A 19316-nucleotide genomic window follows, 5' to 3' on the forward strand; every position below is an offset into this window, starting at 1 on the left:
CCGTCTCCTACAGGCTTTTGAGAGGAGATCTATGCCTGGTATACAGGGCATTGTCAGACCCCACTCTGATGGACCTCCTGCATATTCACAAAAGAAACAGCACCAGAATTACCTGTTCTAAAGAATTAAACTTTGCCTGTGATATAACTAGGACCTGCTGGAGAAACAGGTATGTATCCCAGAGACTACACTCTCTCTGGAACAGGCTCCCCATCCACGTGAAGCAGAGTTCCTCCCTAACCCAGTTCAAGTGATGGGGAACGTGAAATTCATCCCTGGTTTGGCAACTATGTCTCTAATGGACACAGGCAACCTGTAAATGGTTAATCTTCCAGGCCCCAGCTTGTAAATATTTCATCTCCCAAGCTCCTTCTTACACTTATCAAGGGTACCAGAACTCGTCAGAGATTTGGGATGCATGGCTAGACTTGGAAAGGCCCTTGTGGTCATTAGCCTACTAAACACCTATGGACCTATATCTAGTGGAGAATTTCCTTGATTTTGATGAGGTTATTGCCAGGAGGAATAAGTACATATAACGGTTATGTATTTATTGGAGTTTATTTTGAGTTTGCTACATAATATCTTAGCATTGCTGAATCCTGGGATGCTTAATTCTGTAAGTTCTGATTTGAAATTTTGCTTATAAATTATGGCTATTCCACTTCCATGTTTGTTTTTTGTGTCACATCTATGTATATTATAACCTGGAGGAAGGATTTCATTGTTGTTTATTTCAGATTTCAGCCAGGTTTCTGTTAGTACTACAATTATTGGGGAAATAGTGTGATAAACTGCCATGGAGTTCATGTATCTTATTGACTATTCTGCTACGATTCATGTTAGAGAGTAGAAGGTTTGAACCTTTAGGAGAAGTTTTTATTCCCTTGAAGGGCTGTGGTGTAGGAGAGTCGGTGGATTGTTGTAGAAAGGTTTTGGGACTAGGATTTAGGTGAATATCACTGCTGAATTTTAGATGTGTTACAAAGTATAAGAATAATTTTGAGAGTTTAGTTATGATTTTGTTAATCTTGAGAAAAGTTTGGAATTTGTAAAATAGTTGAACATATCTATGTGGAAAGTATACTATATGAGTAGTGCTACAGAGATAAGAAGATATCTCTAAGGTTATGGTTAACGAGTGGAGAGGATGATGGAGTGTAATGGTAGGAGAGGTGAAAGTGTTGTATAAGTGACTGTGATAGGATGTTAAGTGATTGGCTAGAATAAGGAGTGTAAGGAAGATTGTGTATAAGGATAACATTTTTGGGAGTTTAGTGTAGTGAGAAGTTAATTTTATATAGATATGGAAGGAGCTAATTGAAGATAGGGTGAGTTACAATGATATGTATTTGTAGAAGAGAAGTGTAGAGAGGTTTGGTGAGGGAAAATCAAAGAAATAAGTAATCTGGATGGTATAAGTAGGCCTGGATGGAGAAGCACAGGGTGATGTGTGTGTGTGTGTGTGTGTGTGTGTGGGCAATGTTGGGGGGTGCCATGGAGCACTTTTATCTAGGCTGCCAGATGGCCTAAGGCTGACCCTGCCTAGCATCACATGGCAAAGTATACTCCTTTGCAGAACATTTGGAGACCATTTTTGTCTCTGTCTGTCTGTCTCTTAACTGGTTGAAGATGAACACATCCAGCACTGAAGCCTTGGCTGTGTATGATACTTCAGGAGACTCATCAGCTTTTCTATTCCTCTTTTATCCCTTATGGTGTTGCTAGACTTGATCTTGTCTCAAAACGGATGTTCTTGGCATGATCCTGAATACCTGGCTGTCATTAAAGATCAATTATCAGCTGTACTAAAATTTTTGTTTCCATTTCTGGAAGATCTCCAGGATCAAGCACCTTATACCTCAAGAAGATATCTCAGTAGCTGTTTATTATTTGTTCTCATCCTGACTTAGTTGTTGTAATGCCCTTTACCTGTGGCTTCCCTGCTGAGCTGCATCATTTACAGCTAGAGTGAACCTCTGCTGCTAAACTATCTACTGGTACACCCTATTACCAGCTTATTAAACCTCTGCTGGCTTCCTGTTCAGTGTTATATTATCTCTAAGATCTTCATGCTACTTTAGTTGTCCTACATTACTCAGGTCTCTCTAAAGTACTGTCTTCCTCAGGAGGTGCACTTTGCCTCCTGGGGATGGTTTTGGTTCTTTGTGCAAGGTTGGAACCTCAGACAAGCACTCTTTTTGCTTACTGACCACTGCCTTCCTGGAACCTGCTACCTTGGTCCCTCTGGCAGCTCTTCACTTCGATCTGCTTTAGGAGATCTCAGAAAGGTTATTAGTTTGAGTATGTATGCACTGACAATTTTTATACCAGTTCCAGGCTTTTATTCAATGGTTTATTCAATAACTATGTCAGATGAAGCTGTTATTATTTGCATTTTATTGATTTTTAAGGTCCTGTTTGCTATTAGGTTTGTATCTATTATTGTTCTAGCGCTTTGAGCAATAGCATTTTAGTAAAGCTGATGCTGAAATTAAAAAAGGGAATTTCAGAGAGGAAATGTAATTTCATGCAACAGTGGCAAAACTATTTTCTAAGAATTTAGTTTTATATTGAAATTTCTGAGTTCTTTATGTGGAGGCATAAAATGACAATTCTGAAAGTTATTGTTGTAAAATACTTCAGGAGTTGTTCAGCGCCTACATGATGCTTGCTTAGTTTTGTGGTTCTAAGCCACAAAGTTTCTTTAGTATATTGATTTTTTTTATTATAACTTGTATAGCAACTTCTTGAAACACAAGTCTACTACTATGCTGTGCCTTCTATAAACTATTGCTTACAACATCTAAACATATGTTCTTGCATTGGAATGCTTTCTTGTGCAAACAAACCACGAAGAAAATAAAACAAGCATTTGTTTTTTAGAGGACCGATCTGTTTTGCACCCTATATGAGGGGCTTCACCTCATACCAGTCTTACTTCATTGGTCTCACTCTGAGGTTGCTCTGACTCAGAGAAACAGCGCTAAAAAGAACTGAAAAGAGAAAGTGTCTTGGTCATTCTCTGAATTAGCATTACCTCAGAGAGGTAAAATAATACACACTGCTATGAGGAAAACAGATTCCTGTGTGAAATGTGAAAAACATTTTACTTATTCCTGTATAAGAATCCCAGGGCTGATAATAACCGTGTAGAAGTTTCTAACGTCCGTGTATATATTTATTTCCATATAAAGAAGGAAGTAATCCTATGTAGGTCCCAGCTTGAACACGTCACGCCTATCAAGTTGTGCCTCAGAGCTGTCAGTGAACTTGTTGTAGACTGGAGACTCGATTTACTTCAATTTTAGAAGCAAAAAGGGATTCCTCTTTTTTCTAGTATCCCAAATACTATTAGACACCTCTGATATTAAATACATAGCATTGTCTAACTAATCTGATATTGATGCCTAGGCTACAGAACTTTTTTGAGATCTACAGTGTCCATGCTGGTTACACAATATAAAGCTGCTCTGGTCATGATCTGCAGTTATTAACACATTGTACAGTTGCTCAAAGATAAATTAGATTACCTAGAAAACAGATAACTTTGTAATAGTCTTTGTTTAATTAGACTCACACACAGAGGTAGTCCAAGATACCTAAATGGCTTCATTTTTGAAATATCTACTCCTTAAAGCACTTCAAATCATAGTGTCTGCCATAATAATATTATTAAAAATAATAATGTAATAATAATGATATTGATAATAATAATAACAGAATGCTGACCACTACAGTCACCTCCAGGCCAGTTTCTATCTCCCAGGCAGGTCACCTATATAGATAAAATGAGAAATTTTGATATAGTCGGAGAAGGCAAAGCATTTGCATTTTTGGAATGTTAAGTGAGTTTATGCAGACATTTTTCAGCAGAACTGACAGCTAAGAATAAAACTTTTGCATGTGTTAGCTAGATGTGTTATGGAAATGGCTCACCAGTGACTTGAAAATAACTATCTGCTTTATCCATTAAATGTCAGAACCCCACATTACTCTTCACTGCAGCTGGACAATAGCTTAAATAACCACATAGTGTACAACCTTATTGAACAGTCCAGTTCAGGATTTGCTATCTTAATAGCCCTTGCAGATTAATCACAACTGAAAAATGTCTCAGGCAAGTCTGTTGTTTTTCTGTGGTCACATGGTTGCATTTCCTACACAAGTTCAAGCAGCACTGACAGTTTGTCTTCAACCATTAGAAGCCTTCAATATTGCCTCGTATGCTGTTTCAGATACTGACAAGTAATCCATTTTTATTTTTAACAGAGGCTGATGAAAAAGATCTGGATATACAAAGCTCTCTGGAAACAACCAGAAGACACAATCTTCCCCTATAAATGATTCCAAACTGACAAAGCTCACAGTGGTCACTCATCTGAGGAAAAGCAATGTGAATAAGTGCCATCACCATAAGAAGCACCCATTGTGACTCCTTTGCTGAATAAAGAGGACCCCACAGCCTGTAATACAACTGACCTTGTAGGCATACAGACCCCTTAGGAGGGAGCGAATCAGTGACATCATTTTATAAACTTGCTGTACTTTCATTTCATTTTTTTTAAGCTGTTCAATGGACCCTCCATAGATCTGTAGTTTATGAATAATGATCATGGGGTGTCATTGCTGCTGTTTGAACCTTTCCTTTTGAACAGTAATATGGGGTCTTGATACTAGTAAATTAAGTTGGTTCTTCCTCAGTTGTTGTTACTGACATAATAAGTGGATAACTGACGAGTTTGCCACATTCACAAGCAGTGTTTATTAGGTAATTTGTATTGTCTTATTACTGACTCCTCACTCCTTTTTTCAAAATTGAATAAACTGAAGAACAGCAACTGTCCAGTAATTCCTGAGAGAAGCCCATTATGACAAAGGACAATGTATTGTAGAGGTCAAACCCATAGCAGAGAGACATCTAAGAGCCCAAAAGGAGCTGAGTCACTGCATGAAAGTCCATACTGTGTTAGATATTTGGTGTTGTTTAAACTCATTTTACCCAGGTTTCACTTTTTCTACCACAGCACTCAAATGACATATTAGAGTTCATAACCTGTTTGGCTTTTCTAGTCTCCTGCAAAATAAGATGTCCATTGTATCCCACACCTGTTCTTCGATCCAGCAACCCAACCTTACTTTCAGTTCCTGTATCTCATGTGCCCACTTCCAGATCCTGAATCTCATGCCCACTCTCTTATAATACATCCCATATGCCCACTTCTAGATCCTGAATCTCATGCCCACTTTCAGATACTACATCCCATATGCCCACTTCCAGATCCTGAATCTCATGCCCACTCTCAGATACTACATCCCATATGTCCACTTCCAGACCCTGAATCTCATGCCCACTCTCAGATCTTGCATTCCATATGGCCTCTTGCAGATCCTGTGTCTTATGCCCACTCTTGAATCATGTATCCCCCACTCACTCTCATATCCTGTATCTAATGCCTATGCTCAGATCCTGTATCTCATACGCCCACTCTTAGATCCTATGTCTCCGCCCACTCTTACATCTAGTATCTCATGCCAGTTTTCAGATCATGTATCCCATCCCAGATCCCAGATCCTATATCCCAGATCCTGTATCTCCTATGCCCACTCTCAGATCTTGACATAGCATCAGGTTGTATTTGTATATGATAATCCCCTTGCAACCTTTCTAAGCCTGTAAATAAATCAGACTAGTTTTGTGGAAATATATTGAATTTATTCCAAGGCAATAACAACCACAACATTAACCATGTTCAGAATATTTTAGAGTTTACCCAAAGTAAATTACTTCCACTAAAGCTATAAAAAAGCTTAGAAGATTGTTTTGCCCTTGAATAAGCCCTAAAATCATTAAAAAAGTCAAGCAAAGGGACCAAGCATGGAAAAAAATTAAATTTGATCCCTTGAGTGAGGTCACTACCACACACACTATAAAGAGCTGAGAAGCCCCATAGATAGATTCATAGATTAGTACTAAGCTAACTGCCCTTGCGAGCCATTTTAAGCTTAGCCAGTTATGCCTTGTGAGACTCAAATGTTGCACCTTGTGCTTGCAAGGCAAACACCTTAACCATTAGGCTACCCTCTCCAACCCCAAGATCTGTAAAGATTCAAATAGAGCAGAGCCCATTTACCTAAGGAATGTGCAGGCATCTATGTTATCCAATCCATTCTGGAAGACAATTGTATCCCATACTAACAACCTCAATGTAACCATCACCACCCCTTTCTCATATAACTCTCAAATGGTAATTGATATCAAAACACAAAGTCATTAGAACCCAGATGAGATGTAATACATTTTATTGGACCTGCATAGCTTTTGCAGTTGCTCAAGCTTTTGTGCTAGCATGAGCCCTTCACTGGGAGTTATCAAGTTTTGGATATTAGATATAGTGCTTAAATATCCACTCTTGTGTAGAAAATATATACAATTTCTTTCTAACTGGCTAACAAAAGAGAGATGAAAAATGCCAGTGTAGACATATTGCACAGCTCGAATGCTTAGTATAAAATCCATACCTCATCGACAGTCTGTGTGTGTGTGTGTGTGTGTGTGTGTGCGTGCGTGTGTGTGTGTGTGTGTGTGTGTGTGTGTGTGTGTGTGTTTGACTGCCTGTGAGGCTGAAACTTCAGAAGACCAGTTTATGATCTGCCATAAAACTAAAGGTTCTTCGTGCATGTTACATTAGATTCCAGTGTTCATTTAGAAGAGAAGATAACCGTACAAGAGATGTGTAGGGAAATTAAGTTAAATCCAGTGAAGGAAAACAGAAAATTATAATTTATAATTTGCTAGACTGCAATAAATGTTTATGAGGCATCAAATGTTTCTTATTGTAGTAATATACGATTTTATGATGAATCTTCACTGAATTCAAGCTATCTCAGAAAGCTAACAGTAAATGTAATATTATTGGGGTTTCTGCTTTGGCACCTGTGTTTCATTTGTGAAAAGAGAGTAGTCATTATCAGATAAGGCAACAGTCTGTTCAGAGCAGTAGTGACCATAAGCTTAACAGCCATTAAGCGGTTTTAGCAGTATAACCTTGTTCAGGTTTGATTTGCCTCCATTGTCTAATTGTGTGACTCTGAGCAAGTCGCTTAACCAGATGCAGATCCTAGGCTGAGTCTCAAAAGCATCCAAGTTGAACAGTGCTCTACTCCAGACAACAAATACAAACAAAGTATTTTCTGTTCTTCATAGGCATCTGTCAGAACTATAGACTGACATATCAACACATATTTCTCTCTTTCCTCCTGTCTCTTTCTTTCAGTTAAACCACAGCTGGTATGGTTAGCTAACTGCTCACAAGATCTATATGCTCAAAAGTAACATTTTATTCTGTTGATAGTCATTGGCTTTTTTATTAGCACATCATGTCATTGTGAACTTCAGATTATTGCAAATTCACATATTCCGTTAAAGAAAACACTTATCTCTCAGAGACTGCTTATTTATACAGACAAATTACAAACGTTTTTCCCCACATTCCACATTTAGACATAATTCCTCAATTAAAATGCTTTCTACATTATGCAGTTTGCTTGATGCTGTTTGCTAATCTCAACACACTCTGTAGTTCATTGACATTTTAGAATTCAGCCCCTTCTCCGTTAGTAAACCCATACTGACCATAACTTAAGGTTTTCATATTGCTTTTCATCACCTCCAGATTTCCCTATGGCACAGTATCAATAGGCATAATTTAAAACAGCAGTTCCCATGCATGTCAATGATCAGTAATGCACCTTTCAGTAAAGAAGGAGTAGACACCTATTTTTCATGCAGATTCCATAGATTTCTCCTGACCATGTGCACATGTTTATTTTATTTTATTATTTTTTGACTTATGGGTAATGATGTGTACTGCTGTTGATACTGTTGTGATGTTAGTGCCTTTATCACTACAAATTTTGTAGATTCCTTCTAAATGTCTTGATATTTTCCACTCTGTTGGTTCACTGCTTATCTGTTTCTTGCCACATGCAGTTTATTAAGGCTTTCCTTGCCAGTTATATTAATTGAATCATTGTCTGTGATAAAGACCTTTGGTATACTACAAAAACAAAATACAAAGGAACATCCTCTTCAAGCAGAACCTAGCAGAATTTTAAAGCACTGGTTTCCTTAAAAAAAATAAAATAAAATAAATTCAAATTTTTAGTGCAAAAAACAGGAGAAAATGGATAAAAAATAAAATATATAAAATAACATTTGTAATGATTACTACAGACATGGAGAAATGCATTTAATTAGGCAGAAAGGCCAAAGATGACAAGAAATATTCCAAATGATATAAAAGTATATGCAGTTTAACATGAGAAGATTGTCAACTAATGTATGTCACCATTGCAAACAACAGGTAGCTTAGACAACTTTGTTTCAGCATACTTTCATTAAAAAGTAGTACCTTGGGTATGAAATGTGACCATAATTAAAATAACCATATTTTTATTAAAATTAGTTATAACATAATGAAAACAAAATTGCAAACACTTGATTGTTAAATAATTAGATGCTATTTTGTGGGTTTCGATATTCATACTTCAGACAACATGCACCTTTCTTAATAATATTACTAGTAAATTATTTCCCCAAAGCATTTTGCATCATGTTGCTAAAGTATACCCATTTTGCAGAAGAATGCACTATTTTACTTTTTTGAAACATTTACATCTGACACATTGTACGTTTTTAATAACTAAAGATTGCAACAGTGACTCAACAAACACATTTTTTTCAGTGGGATTCATAGTTATGATGCAAATGTGTGAACACTAGCCACGCTGTCCATGAATGAGCTCAGGTAAGCTGTGATTCATTGAAGCCATGTACACTAATGTGTGATGACCATTTATAAGCCTAATTAAGTAATAATGAGAGGTAAATGAGGATTGATGTAAAACAGTGACTGCTAATGAAGCATTCTCTTGCCTGCTTATGATTCATAGTTACATTTTTCTCCTTATCCGTGCCATCCACAGATTTGTTTTAAAAAGAGGAGTCATGCCTATTCTATCTACTTTGCAATCTGTGATAATGCTGTCATTTGCTGCTAGCCTTGCTATTTCCTGGTGTGAGCTGCTTGTCTTGGCAGAGCCAAAACCATTTGCTCTGAGTGGTGTCCACTGGCCAAGAAGGAAGTGCTCGAACCAGAGAATAACCCACTATAATTTTGATAATCAGGAATCAGTAGATAAGTTTAGAGTGAACAGGGATATTATGATTGTCTTAGTATGCATGATCCCCATAGGGGTACCAGAGGAATGCATGGACTTCCTATCCTTGTGGATACTAAGGTGTGTATAATCCTCACTCTACTTGCTGCGGGGACCTTCCAGAGACAGACTAGGGACATGTTGGAAATCTCACATGCTACTGCCTTGAGGATATTGCAGCAGTTATTGGATGTACTCTAGGTGCATGTGGATCAGTACATCTATTTCTGGGTGTCAGTACTGAGCCAGGACTATGTGTATGTTTTATGGGGTGATACATTTCTGTGAGGTACTATGCACATATGTTGCAATTAGGGTCCCTTTTTGTCTAGAGGGTGAGCAGTACTGCAGTAGGAAGGGCTACCACAATTGCCAAGTAGTGTGTGATGCATGAGGGTGCATCACCAATGTTTCTGCCCAGCATCCTGGCAGTGCACATGATTCCCATATCTAGCACACTGGCTCACTCTGCTGTCTCTTTCTACAAAGTAGGATGCCCAGTACAGAGCTAAATACAGCACTAGGTGACCTAAGCAGCCATCTAGGGACAGTTGACTTGGAGGGGGGAACCACTGGTCAAAGGGCTGCCACAAAACTTACATTTCTTCTTTAAGAATGTACTCCATGTGCATTACATTTCTTCTTTGAGGATGCAAGCAAAGTGCATCCTTAGTAGCACCTATGCATATGTCGTACTAAAGATGCATCAACATTTTCTAGAACAGAGCACAGAAGTTTTAAGAGATGAGATCCAAGAAATTTGCTATTCCTATTTGGATTTACTGTGGAGATGAACAGCACTGAGAACAGTTCTCAGTTAGGGATGGCAGGTTGGTTAACATATTCAGACTCAAACTCTCCCTTGAATACAGGACCCTAGAGCCTGACTCCTCTACACCAACTACCAAACTGACAGCAGATGCATTTTTAAGAACTGTTGACTTTCAGTGGATTTTTAAAGACTATTGAGTTTCAATGCATTTTCAAGAGATCTAGTTCAAAGTACTGAACAGCTGAATTGTTAAAGCCCATATGATTGATAAATCAGTCCATTGACAAAACACATGAATCCAAACAACACCTGTGAACAGCACAAATAATGCTTTTTTTGGGGGGGCAAGCCCCCCTGTGCCCCCCACCATTAATTATATATACCAACTATGAGATTGCACTACAGTGGGGAAAAGGGAAAATTCCCAGATTCTCACTGTACCAAGATCTAAGTCAAAACAGTTCAACAGACTGAACTTTCAACCATATAGGTTCAACTTGGCTGTTTGATATTTTGAAATAGACTGATTTCAAGGACTGTTGAGTTTCAGTGCATTTTCAGAGAGTGTTGAGTTCCATTGCATTTTCAAGAAATGCTGAGTTTCATGGGAAGAAAAGTTTACTGTTGCTCATTCTAAGTTTGTTTTCAATGTGTAACTCTTCTGTATAGCAAATGGCCATCATCAGTGTTTGTGCTGTAAATGATGAAAGCAGTGCTAGTAGCAGAACAGGTAGCTTACTTTCCTTTGGTGCAGAAGGTGGCTCTACTCCAACATTTTTTTAATTTCCAAGTCTTTTGGGTTTCTAATACCATGATGGGAATGGACCCCTTTCCTAAGTTAAAGTGTGATTAAAGTTTATGAAATTAGTATTGTTTCAGTCTTTGATGTTAGCTAGAAGTGCTCTTCACAGTACAGGCAGAGTGCCAGTATTGACTCCTGCAATTCATATGGATTTACATGTATCGATAACATAGCTAAGTACGATTGTAAATTCTTTTTTATAAGACTTGTTACTCCTACTACTATTGGAATCATCTGGTTATTCTTTTTCCACATTTCTGCCTGCAAATCCTGGAATTTTATGACTTTGTGTCTCTCTGTATGTTAAGACACTGTAATTACTGGGTGTAGCGATTTCAGTGATCAATATTACTTTTCTCTTCTTTTCACGGACTACGATATCTGTTTTTTTTTTTGCATCTATTTTTTGAACTGCTGGTAATGGGTGATCCCATGTGATAGAAACTTCATTATTTTCTATAATGCTTTGTGGCTCATGTTTCCAATGTTTCTCAGCTACTTCAATATTATAATGTTTGCACAATCCCCAATGCAACAGTCTTGCCACATTATTATGCCTTTCAGTATACAGTCCTTCTGCCATTAGTATATCGCAACCAGCAACATTATATGTGACTGTTTTCATTCCTGTTTTACAAAACCCACATTTGTCTGTTTCTCCCACATGTTCAGTGGACTTTGTAAACCAGTATGTATGTAATCCACTTTCTTGGGCCGCCAATATTAACCTTTCATCTTTTGGTATAAATTTACTTCTCCTTAACCATTCCTGCATTTGATCGTGATATACCTGCCACTGTTCCAAGAGCTTTCTATACTTGCAATTATATTTATGCATTTTCCACATTTCTTGCCTTCTCATCTGATCCTTCACCTTATATTATTTCTTTTTTTTTTTTTTGTCACATTTAGTTGGTGCATTGTTTTTATCTAGTTCTAGTTTGAGTTCCATTCTCACTTGACATTGATATGCTTCGGCTAAACAATAGGAGAGTCATCTTAGACTTATTCTCTTCATGTTTTAAAACGTTCACTACGTTTTTATCTTGTGAGGTCAACAGATATGTATGCAGTTCTACAATTGCAGATCTATACATGCCATCAATTTCGAGAAGGCCTATACCTTTTTCAAAATACAGAATACATAGTATTGGTATACAGTGATTTTTATAAATCCTTTGATAAGTATGAAGCATCCTTGTTTTCCTGTTCAACTGACCCAACACCTTTTGGGGCAGTCAGTTACTCCAAAACTGTAAGATAGGACAGGAAGAGCAAATTGGCTTATAGCTTGGCCTTTGTTCCTAGATGTCAGCGCTGTTTTCAGTATTAATTTTAGTCTTCTAAAATATTCCTTACTAAGTTTTATTCACATTTGTCCATGTTTTATTGCTGATCCTCCATCAATTCCCAAATATTTATACACTCCCTTTTGTTCATGTTCTTTTATATCACATTCCTTTCCCAGACTGATGTTTTCTTGGTGCTGCAACATTCCTGCTTTAAAGGTTTCTTTTGCGCATTTATCAAGACCAAATGACATTTTATACCATCTGAAAAAGTTTTGACTTTTGATGCAGAAGGTTGTGGGCTCTACTCTCACACCATGTAGATGGAGTGCTGATATTGTATTATTCTTTAAGGCTGCACTTCTGAGCGTTTTCTCCTTTAGATGTTATGCCTAATAACTGTAAACCTCTTTCCAGTTTGACAGACATTCCCTATTGCAATATTAAAATCTTAACAATTTTTTTAAATGTAACATGGGCAATTTATTCTTCAAGGGTAGAGGCACTGAATTTGTACACAAATCACTGAAATGTAAAGTTCTTTGCTAGCAGCAACCTCTTAATTAATTATAGATCTCTTTAATGTGGAATTATTCAGATGACGTTTACTTCTGCAGAAACTGTGTTTATTGACTTGTATTGGTGGGTTGTAATGATAGAAGTATGAGTTGCCATTTGTGTTTGAAATGTTCTGTAATGGGTAGTTTTGTCATTATTTGCTGATATATTTTGTTTCATTGTCTACTGGAAAAATGTTCAAACCTGCAAATTTAAAACACACTCTAACAAATGGTGCTGTATTGTACAAGGAATATAATTTGGTACAATCAAAGTGGTGCATCAGAGAATACATGCACGTATGCATGGCCCTAAAAATTTGTGCAAGAGGGCTATGGTTTGAAAACAGCCCAAAGGTGAACTTAATCTGCCACTGACCAGATGCATTTTCTTTGAATGTGGGTTTCAGTGCTGTTTCAATGAATGCGAGTTTCAAGGGCAGAGAAGCTTACTGTATGTGCTAAGTCTGTTTTCATTGTGCTATTGTAATGTTTTGTTTAGCAAATAACTATCAATATTGGCCTATCTCACGAAATAACATTTACATTTACTGGCATTTAGTAGCAGCAATGATGCATTGCAGCAACTCTATGTACAGGTCTGGACTTAGGTGAAATGGTGCCCTAGGCCTACTGTTTCAGTCACCCCCCCCCCCCCCCACACACACACACACATACCCTCTGGTCTTCCCCTGTTTCCCCTATCTTGGGCTCTCAATACCATGCACATTACTTTTTTTCTTCCTTTTCTCACATTTTGCCTTACTCTTCGGCTTTTTCAAGAGCCATAACTTTATGCTCTGAAGTGCATTTTATTTTATTTTTCTTTTCACACAGCCTTTTCATCCAATGATGACTTAAACAGAAATTACTATTACGGAAATAAATTGTGTTGCTGTTGAGCTTTAGTTTTCCTTGCACCCTTTCAACACACCTTTTCTGACCAAGACAGCACAGTAATAAACATTTAGGAAATAACTCAAATAAACCAGGGCCTAAGAAGCCATAGGGTCATATATGGTCTTGGGTGCATTTTAGAGCATTTCATAACCTTTTAATCCAATGATGACCTAAACAAAAGATATGAATGAGAATTTCAGGCTTATTTTTTTTCTTTCAAGGTAGACATAATGTGTAGACAAGGCTTAATGTTTAAAGGTGATAAAATATTAGCTCACATAAATTCAAGTTTGTTGTCTGGATGCACAGCTCCTTTCTGGCAATTACCTGTCTCCCTAACCCCTTCAAAAAGACTGCCTATGCATCCCTCTGGTGTTAAAAGCAGAGTTTTAAATTGCCACAGTCATGTATTTCAAGCGACTGCTATCATACATATACATATCATGTCTCCTCACTCCACACCCCTAACCCTCAGAGAGAGCTACCTGTATACATGCCTGATGTGTGGTTGTGAGTAAAGTGAAAAAAATAATGTTTGCAGTAATGTATTGTACTTTGTTGCTCCTAGTCAGTACACTTCCCCACTACAAGCTATAATAACCTTCTTTGTACACCTCTGAGGTCTGTGAGAAAAGTAAAAGAAACAATGACTACACTGTCCTCAGCCCAAACACAAGCTGTAATTATCTCATGTATACACCTCTAAGGCTTGACTGTGATGAAAATTAAAGAAGTAATGACCACACACTCCCCAGCCCCCCATAACCTACAACAGCTTTCTGTATGCATACATCTGAGCATTACTGGTTTTAGAATGGGTGAAGCTGAGAGCAGAGGCCATTATTAGCTTTATCTTAACAGGATCATATTACATCCCTATTCAGTTTAAAGAGCATAATCAGAAAATTAAAACATTCTTTTCTCCTCATTTTCCCCCAAGCAGTAATAGATTTTATGAGGACCCACACAGTCAAGGATGATTAAGGGTGCCACCATATCCATTTATACAATCTGGGGAGTGGAGGCCCCCAGACTGTTAGATCTATGTGACTGAATGTTCTATGATATATTTTATGATTAGTTTGAAATATAATTACTTGTTTGCTACATTTTTTACTGACAGCCAAATGAATAATGTCCTGGCATTATTGGGTGTGTGCACAGATAAAAATCACTGATATTCTTTACACACACACACACACACACACACACACACACACACACACACACACACACGCGCGCGCCATAGCAATACTAGTTTTAGCACTGGTACTGGCAAACCAAATCAGTGACTTCTGTTTAGCAGCTGTCAAACACCTTACTGAGGATAATGCATATATGTCACTGTCCCTCATTTCACAGACCTTCCCTAATTTTTCCCATAATTTTGCTCTGTCCTTTGTAAAATGTTTGATTTCCTTGTAAATCATTCAGGATTTCAGACAGTCAATAAATCCAGACATCAGAGTTTTGTACTGGGTACTGTCCAAAAAAATCATGTTGATGCAAAAGGTGCTAATCTATTAAAATTTTAATTGAATTATAGTAATATTTAAAACATGTTCCTGATTTGTGAGCCTTTATTCTGCTATTATTGGTATTGCAATGAATTTATCAGCAAAGAAGTTGAAAGTTATAGCATCTGGTGTTCTGCCAGTATTTATTAAACTTCCTGAAAGAGAAAACCATCTCCGAAGATCAGAAGCATAAGCTCTTCTTATAATCCAAGGTAAGCACTGAGATCAGTCACTCTGGGCTGCTGATCTCTCTAGTGCTTACCTTGTTTATGTACATTATCAGCCTTATCCTAATAGGGTTAGATCACAGCACTGTTCAGGTTAAAGAGTATAATCAGGACATTAATACAGTTTTTCTCCCCAGTTTTACCAAACCATCAGCAGCTCTTGTGGGGGCCCCTGCACAGTCAAGGATGATTAAGAGCCACCCTTGCAGCCACTGGTATTGCAGGTACCTAAAGCTGGCTATTTTGTTATTTTTAGTGGAGAGAATGTCCACCAGCAGGGTTTCACTAAACCAGGGGCACTATGTCAGTGGTAAAATATTTAATGAAATTCTGAAGACTGCTGCTTGATAAAACACTATTACTATAACCAGAGATGTTTTAGAATTTTAACGGAGATATAAATAAGAATTATTGCCCGCCTGGTTTATTAATTATACAAGATTGCTGTAGTAGCTTTTGTTGGTTTGACAGATATATATTACAAAATATCAAGATAAGATAACTTGCTGTGATTAAGGTCCCCTGGGAACAGGGGGCCCCCAGTGACAGCTAGGTTCTCTGGTGCCTAAAGTCAGCTATGCTATCACTACAACTCCCAGTTCCAGTCCTACTATGACTAACGATGATCAGCTTGTAGCAGTAGTAAGGGACGCCGTGTGTCTGGCTCATGCACAGCATATGGCTTTGCAGTTAAAGAGGCAGTGTCCATTCCAGAGCTATGAACCATGCCATTCAGATTAGTGTTTCCTTTCTTGGAAAAATACATAGAGTATAACTGATATATACAGTGGTATTATGCTGTGCTGTTCATGGCTTAGTGTTACTGTTCATCTGACATTCTTTCTCATACTCAAATAATTCGTTTTTTTTTCAAAACAGGTACTCATATTATTTCTGCAAAAGTCATACCTCAGGGTTCATTGACTCCCAATAATGACATTTTTAACTGTTTTGCACAATGAATCCCAGTCAGGTGGTGTAACTAATAATACACATACCAAATATCCCAACGTGGTAAAATTAGTAAAAAGAGTTAATTCAGTATTTAACATGACTTTATACTTTGCAATTGAATGAAAATGAATCAATTTTATTTGCATATAATACTCTGTTTTCTCAGTTTGACCTATGTTGTCTACTCAGACATTGCTCATCAGATTATTTATTTTGTCATATACAATAATTTATATCATTGGAGACAAAAAACATCATTTGTGCAGTGAGGAGAGTGAAGTGGCAGCAGCATTTGTTTACATGGCAGGATACTCATTTCAATCCTTAATTTTCTTATTAGTGTTTCACTGAATACTTGTGTATTACTACTTTTAAGTTGTAGAAAACTGCCAACTATAACAATGGTAATGCATACATTTATGGTGTTAATCACTGCAATCATATGTTATGATGTGCAGCTTTCTTTCCAAAGTTTTATGAAGTTTTAACAGTACCATTACAGGAATAAAATGCATATAGTTGCAACGTGTCTGAAGTCCCCCCCCCACACTTTTTTAATAACTTATTCCTCTTTGAGTTAAATATTGACCTGTGTTTGTGAAGGTCAAATTCTAAGCAACAGAAATGTCACACTCCTAGAGATTGGCTAGTTGATGATACAAGTGGTTTTGAAGAGGGGCTGCCATGAGAGCTGGATGGTGAGTTGGTCCGATGTCATGACCTACTTGATGCAGGTGATCCTACAGACACTGATGTGACAGTGCTGCAGGAATGGGACTTCGAAAGGGAGGTTCTGCTAGGTGTGTATAAATGCTAACATAGCCTGCATGAAAACAGTTCTGCTTGTTCCCCCTGTCTAATTACAATAATTTCTTGAGAAACACTTGCAGTCTCATGTGATCTCCTTCCACATGTCCAGACAGTACCCTGTGCTGTTCTCATTTCAAGAGTGACTACTACATGAGTCTGGTAAGTCCTAATGAGTGTACAAATGGAGGTGGCCAAAGATGCTCAGTGTGCCACCATACCATGCATCATTGTGACCATGGCGTTGTCCGTACTCTCTGTGATTTCCATGTAGTGCTGGAAATCGTCATGTATGACCTGGAGTATTCTGACAATTTACCTCTGACACTCTGTGATAGCGGCCTGAACCCTAACAATGTCACAGCACATTTGCTGCAGGACAACCAAAGCTTTATGTGTTTCCTGGGTTAGCTGTGACAAATTCCTGCACCTGGCTCCCCTTTGTAAAGGTGTCACTGTACACACTGTTACCTCTGAATGTCTGCCATAATCCTGAAAGTCTTTGTCTGGATCTGATGATACTGGTGTAGAAGTAAATGGGTTTTCTCATTGTACAAATGTGAGCACAATGTCAGCATGTGCCTGATTTTGTGATGCAGTGTCACTTCCTGCAGCATTATTAACATGTTGTGGGGTATAGGTTCACGGGTAAGTACTAGACTGCCCTTGTAGGCCATTTTAAGACTAGCCAATGTCTCTTTTTATGTTGAAATAACCTATTCCATTTGGTTATAGATTGGCCTTTCCCATCCCGTGGTCAATGATTATATACTACCTCTAATAAGAATAACTGGGATCATACCATAGATAATTTGAGGGGACTTATGCATGGGATAAAGCATTTAGGAGCTGCCTCTGTCTGTTAGTAGTAAAGGAGGCAGTCCTGGGGCAACTTTTCTGTTTCCCATCTATAGGTCTAGCTAACAGTGCTATCACAGGTTCAATGACCTACAGAAGTGTTGGCCTGACCAGCTGGCTGAGTGGATTGTTTGGGTAGTGGTGAGAAGACCAGAGTTACATAGTTAGTATATATTTTTGGTCATATTAAAGATAAGAAATAAACTATAAGAATGTTGCATAACTGATGGTATTTGCTAGAAGAAACATGTATCTACAAATATATATCTATAATGCTGTCATAATAATGCAAAAGAAAGCATAAATGTATCTGTACATAGAACTGCATCTTTATAGAAATATATGTATTGACTGTGATAACATAATTGTTTAAATAGAAATGTAATATATGTATGAGTAAATAAATATATGTAATTCTGCATATATGTGAATTGCACTTATACATCTGCATAGGTTCAAAGTTTACAGCTATATTTTCAATAAATGTACTTATATGCAAACAAAAAATTGCATTGTTATATAATTTCTTTTATGGTATTACATTAACTAGGTTAGTAGTTAAGGTACATCAAGACCATTTTTGTAAAGAAAGGATTTTGTTTGTGTAGGCCAGAAAATATGTATTAGTGTAATAATTATATAGGACAGGCATGTCTTCCACAATATTAACTGCATATACAAGATGGTTGATCTCTCAGTCAGGCACCACACTCTGGAGAGTAGAGGGTGGGGAGTGGGTGGAGGTTGCAGTATCAAGTGAATTACCAGCACACAGAGAGAGATAACCAATTGTTCATAGATACTATTGTTCATAGATTAGTACTAGATTAACTGCCCTTGCGAGACATATTAAGCTTAGCCAATTATCCCTTGTGAGACTCAACCCCTGCACCTTCTGTTTGTAAGGCAAACAGCTTAACCATTAGGCCACCCTCCCAACCCAAAATGCATTGAAGCTTCCCTGACCGGGAATCGAACCCGGGCTGCAGCAGTGAGAGTGCCGAATCCTAACCACTAGACCACCAGGGACTCCCCTTTGTATTACTTTTGTGTACAGTTTTAAACCATCTACTCATATGCTTACAGTTATTAGGCAGAAAACTATCACAGCACACATGAAAACATTTGAAAGAAATATATATTTTTTAAATTGTTAGGATTGAAAAATACAGAACTTTCCTTGAATTGCTGCATTTTTCTCTGTGTGTTTAGCATCTGTCTGAATGCAGTTTATGGACTGTTACTGCAAACTATATCATTTAAAGTAGAGCATAGACAAAAAGTGTATGGAAGAATTCCATATAACACTCTTCCCCAGCTCTGTAGATATATAAAAGTGTAACGTTATTTAGGACTTGCATTAAAGGAAAGATTGGTACAGTATGAGAATTCAGATATTAATAAATATTTA

The 19316-nt window shown here is 37.6% G+C and overlaps 1 non-coding gene across 1 annotated transcript; it reads right to left on the reverse strand.

The window, feature by feature from the left end:
* Positions 1-18862: 18862 nt before the first annotated feature.
* Positions 18863-18934, reverse strand: TRNAE-CUC. Its single transcript has one exon. It is a non-coding gene; the product is annotated as a tRNA-Glu (tRNA).
* Between the last annotated feature and the right edge of the window lie 382 nt (positions 18935-19316).

The sequence above is a fragment of the Protopterus annectens genome, chromosome 2.part2, assembly GCF_019279795.1.
Source record: "Protopterus annectens isolate FY-2018-M chromosome 2.part2, PAN1.0, whole genome shotgun sequence".
NCBI lineage: Eukaryota > Metazoa > Chordata > Ceratodontiformes > Protopteridae > Protopterus > Protopterus annectens.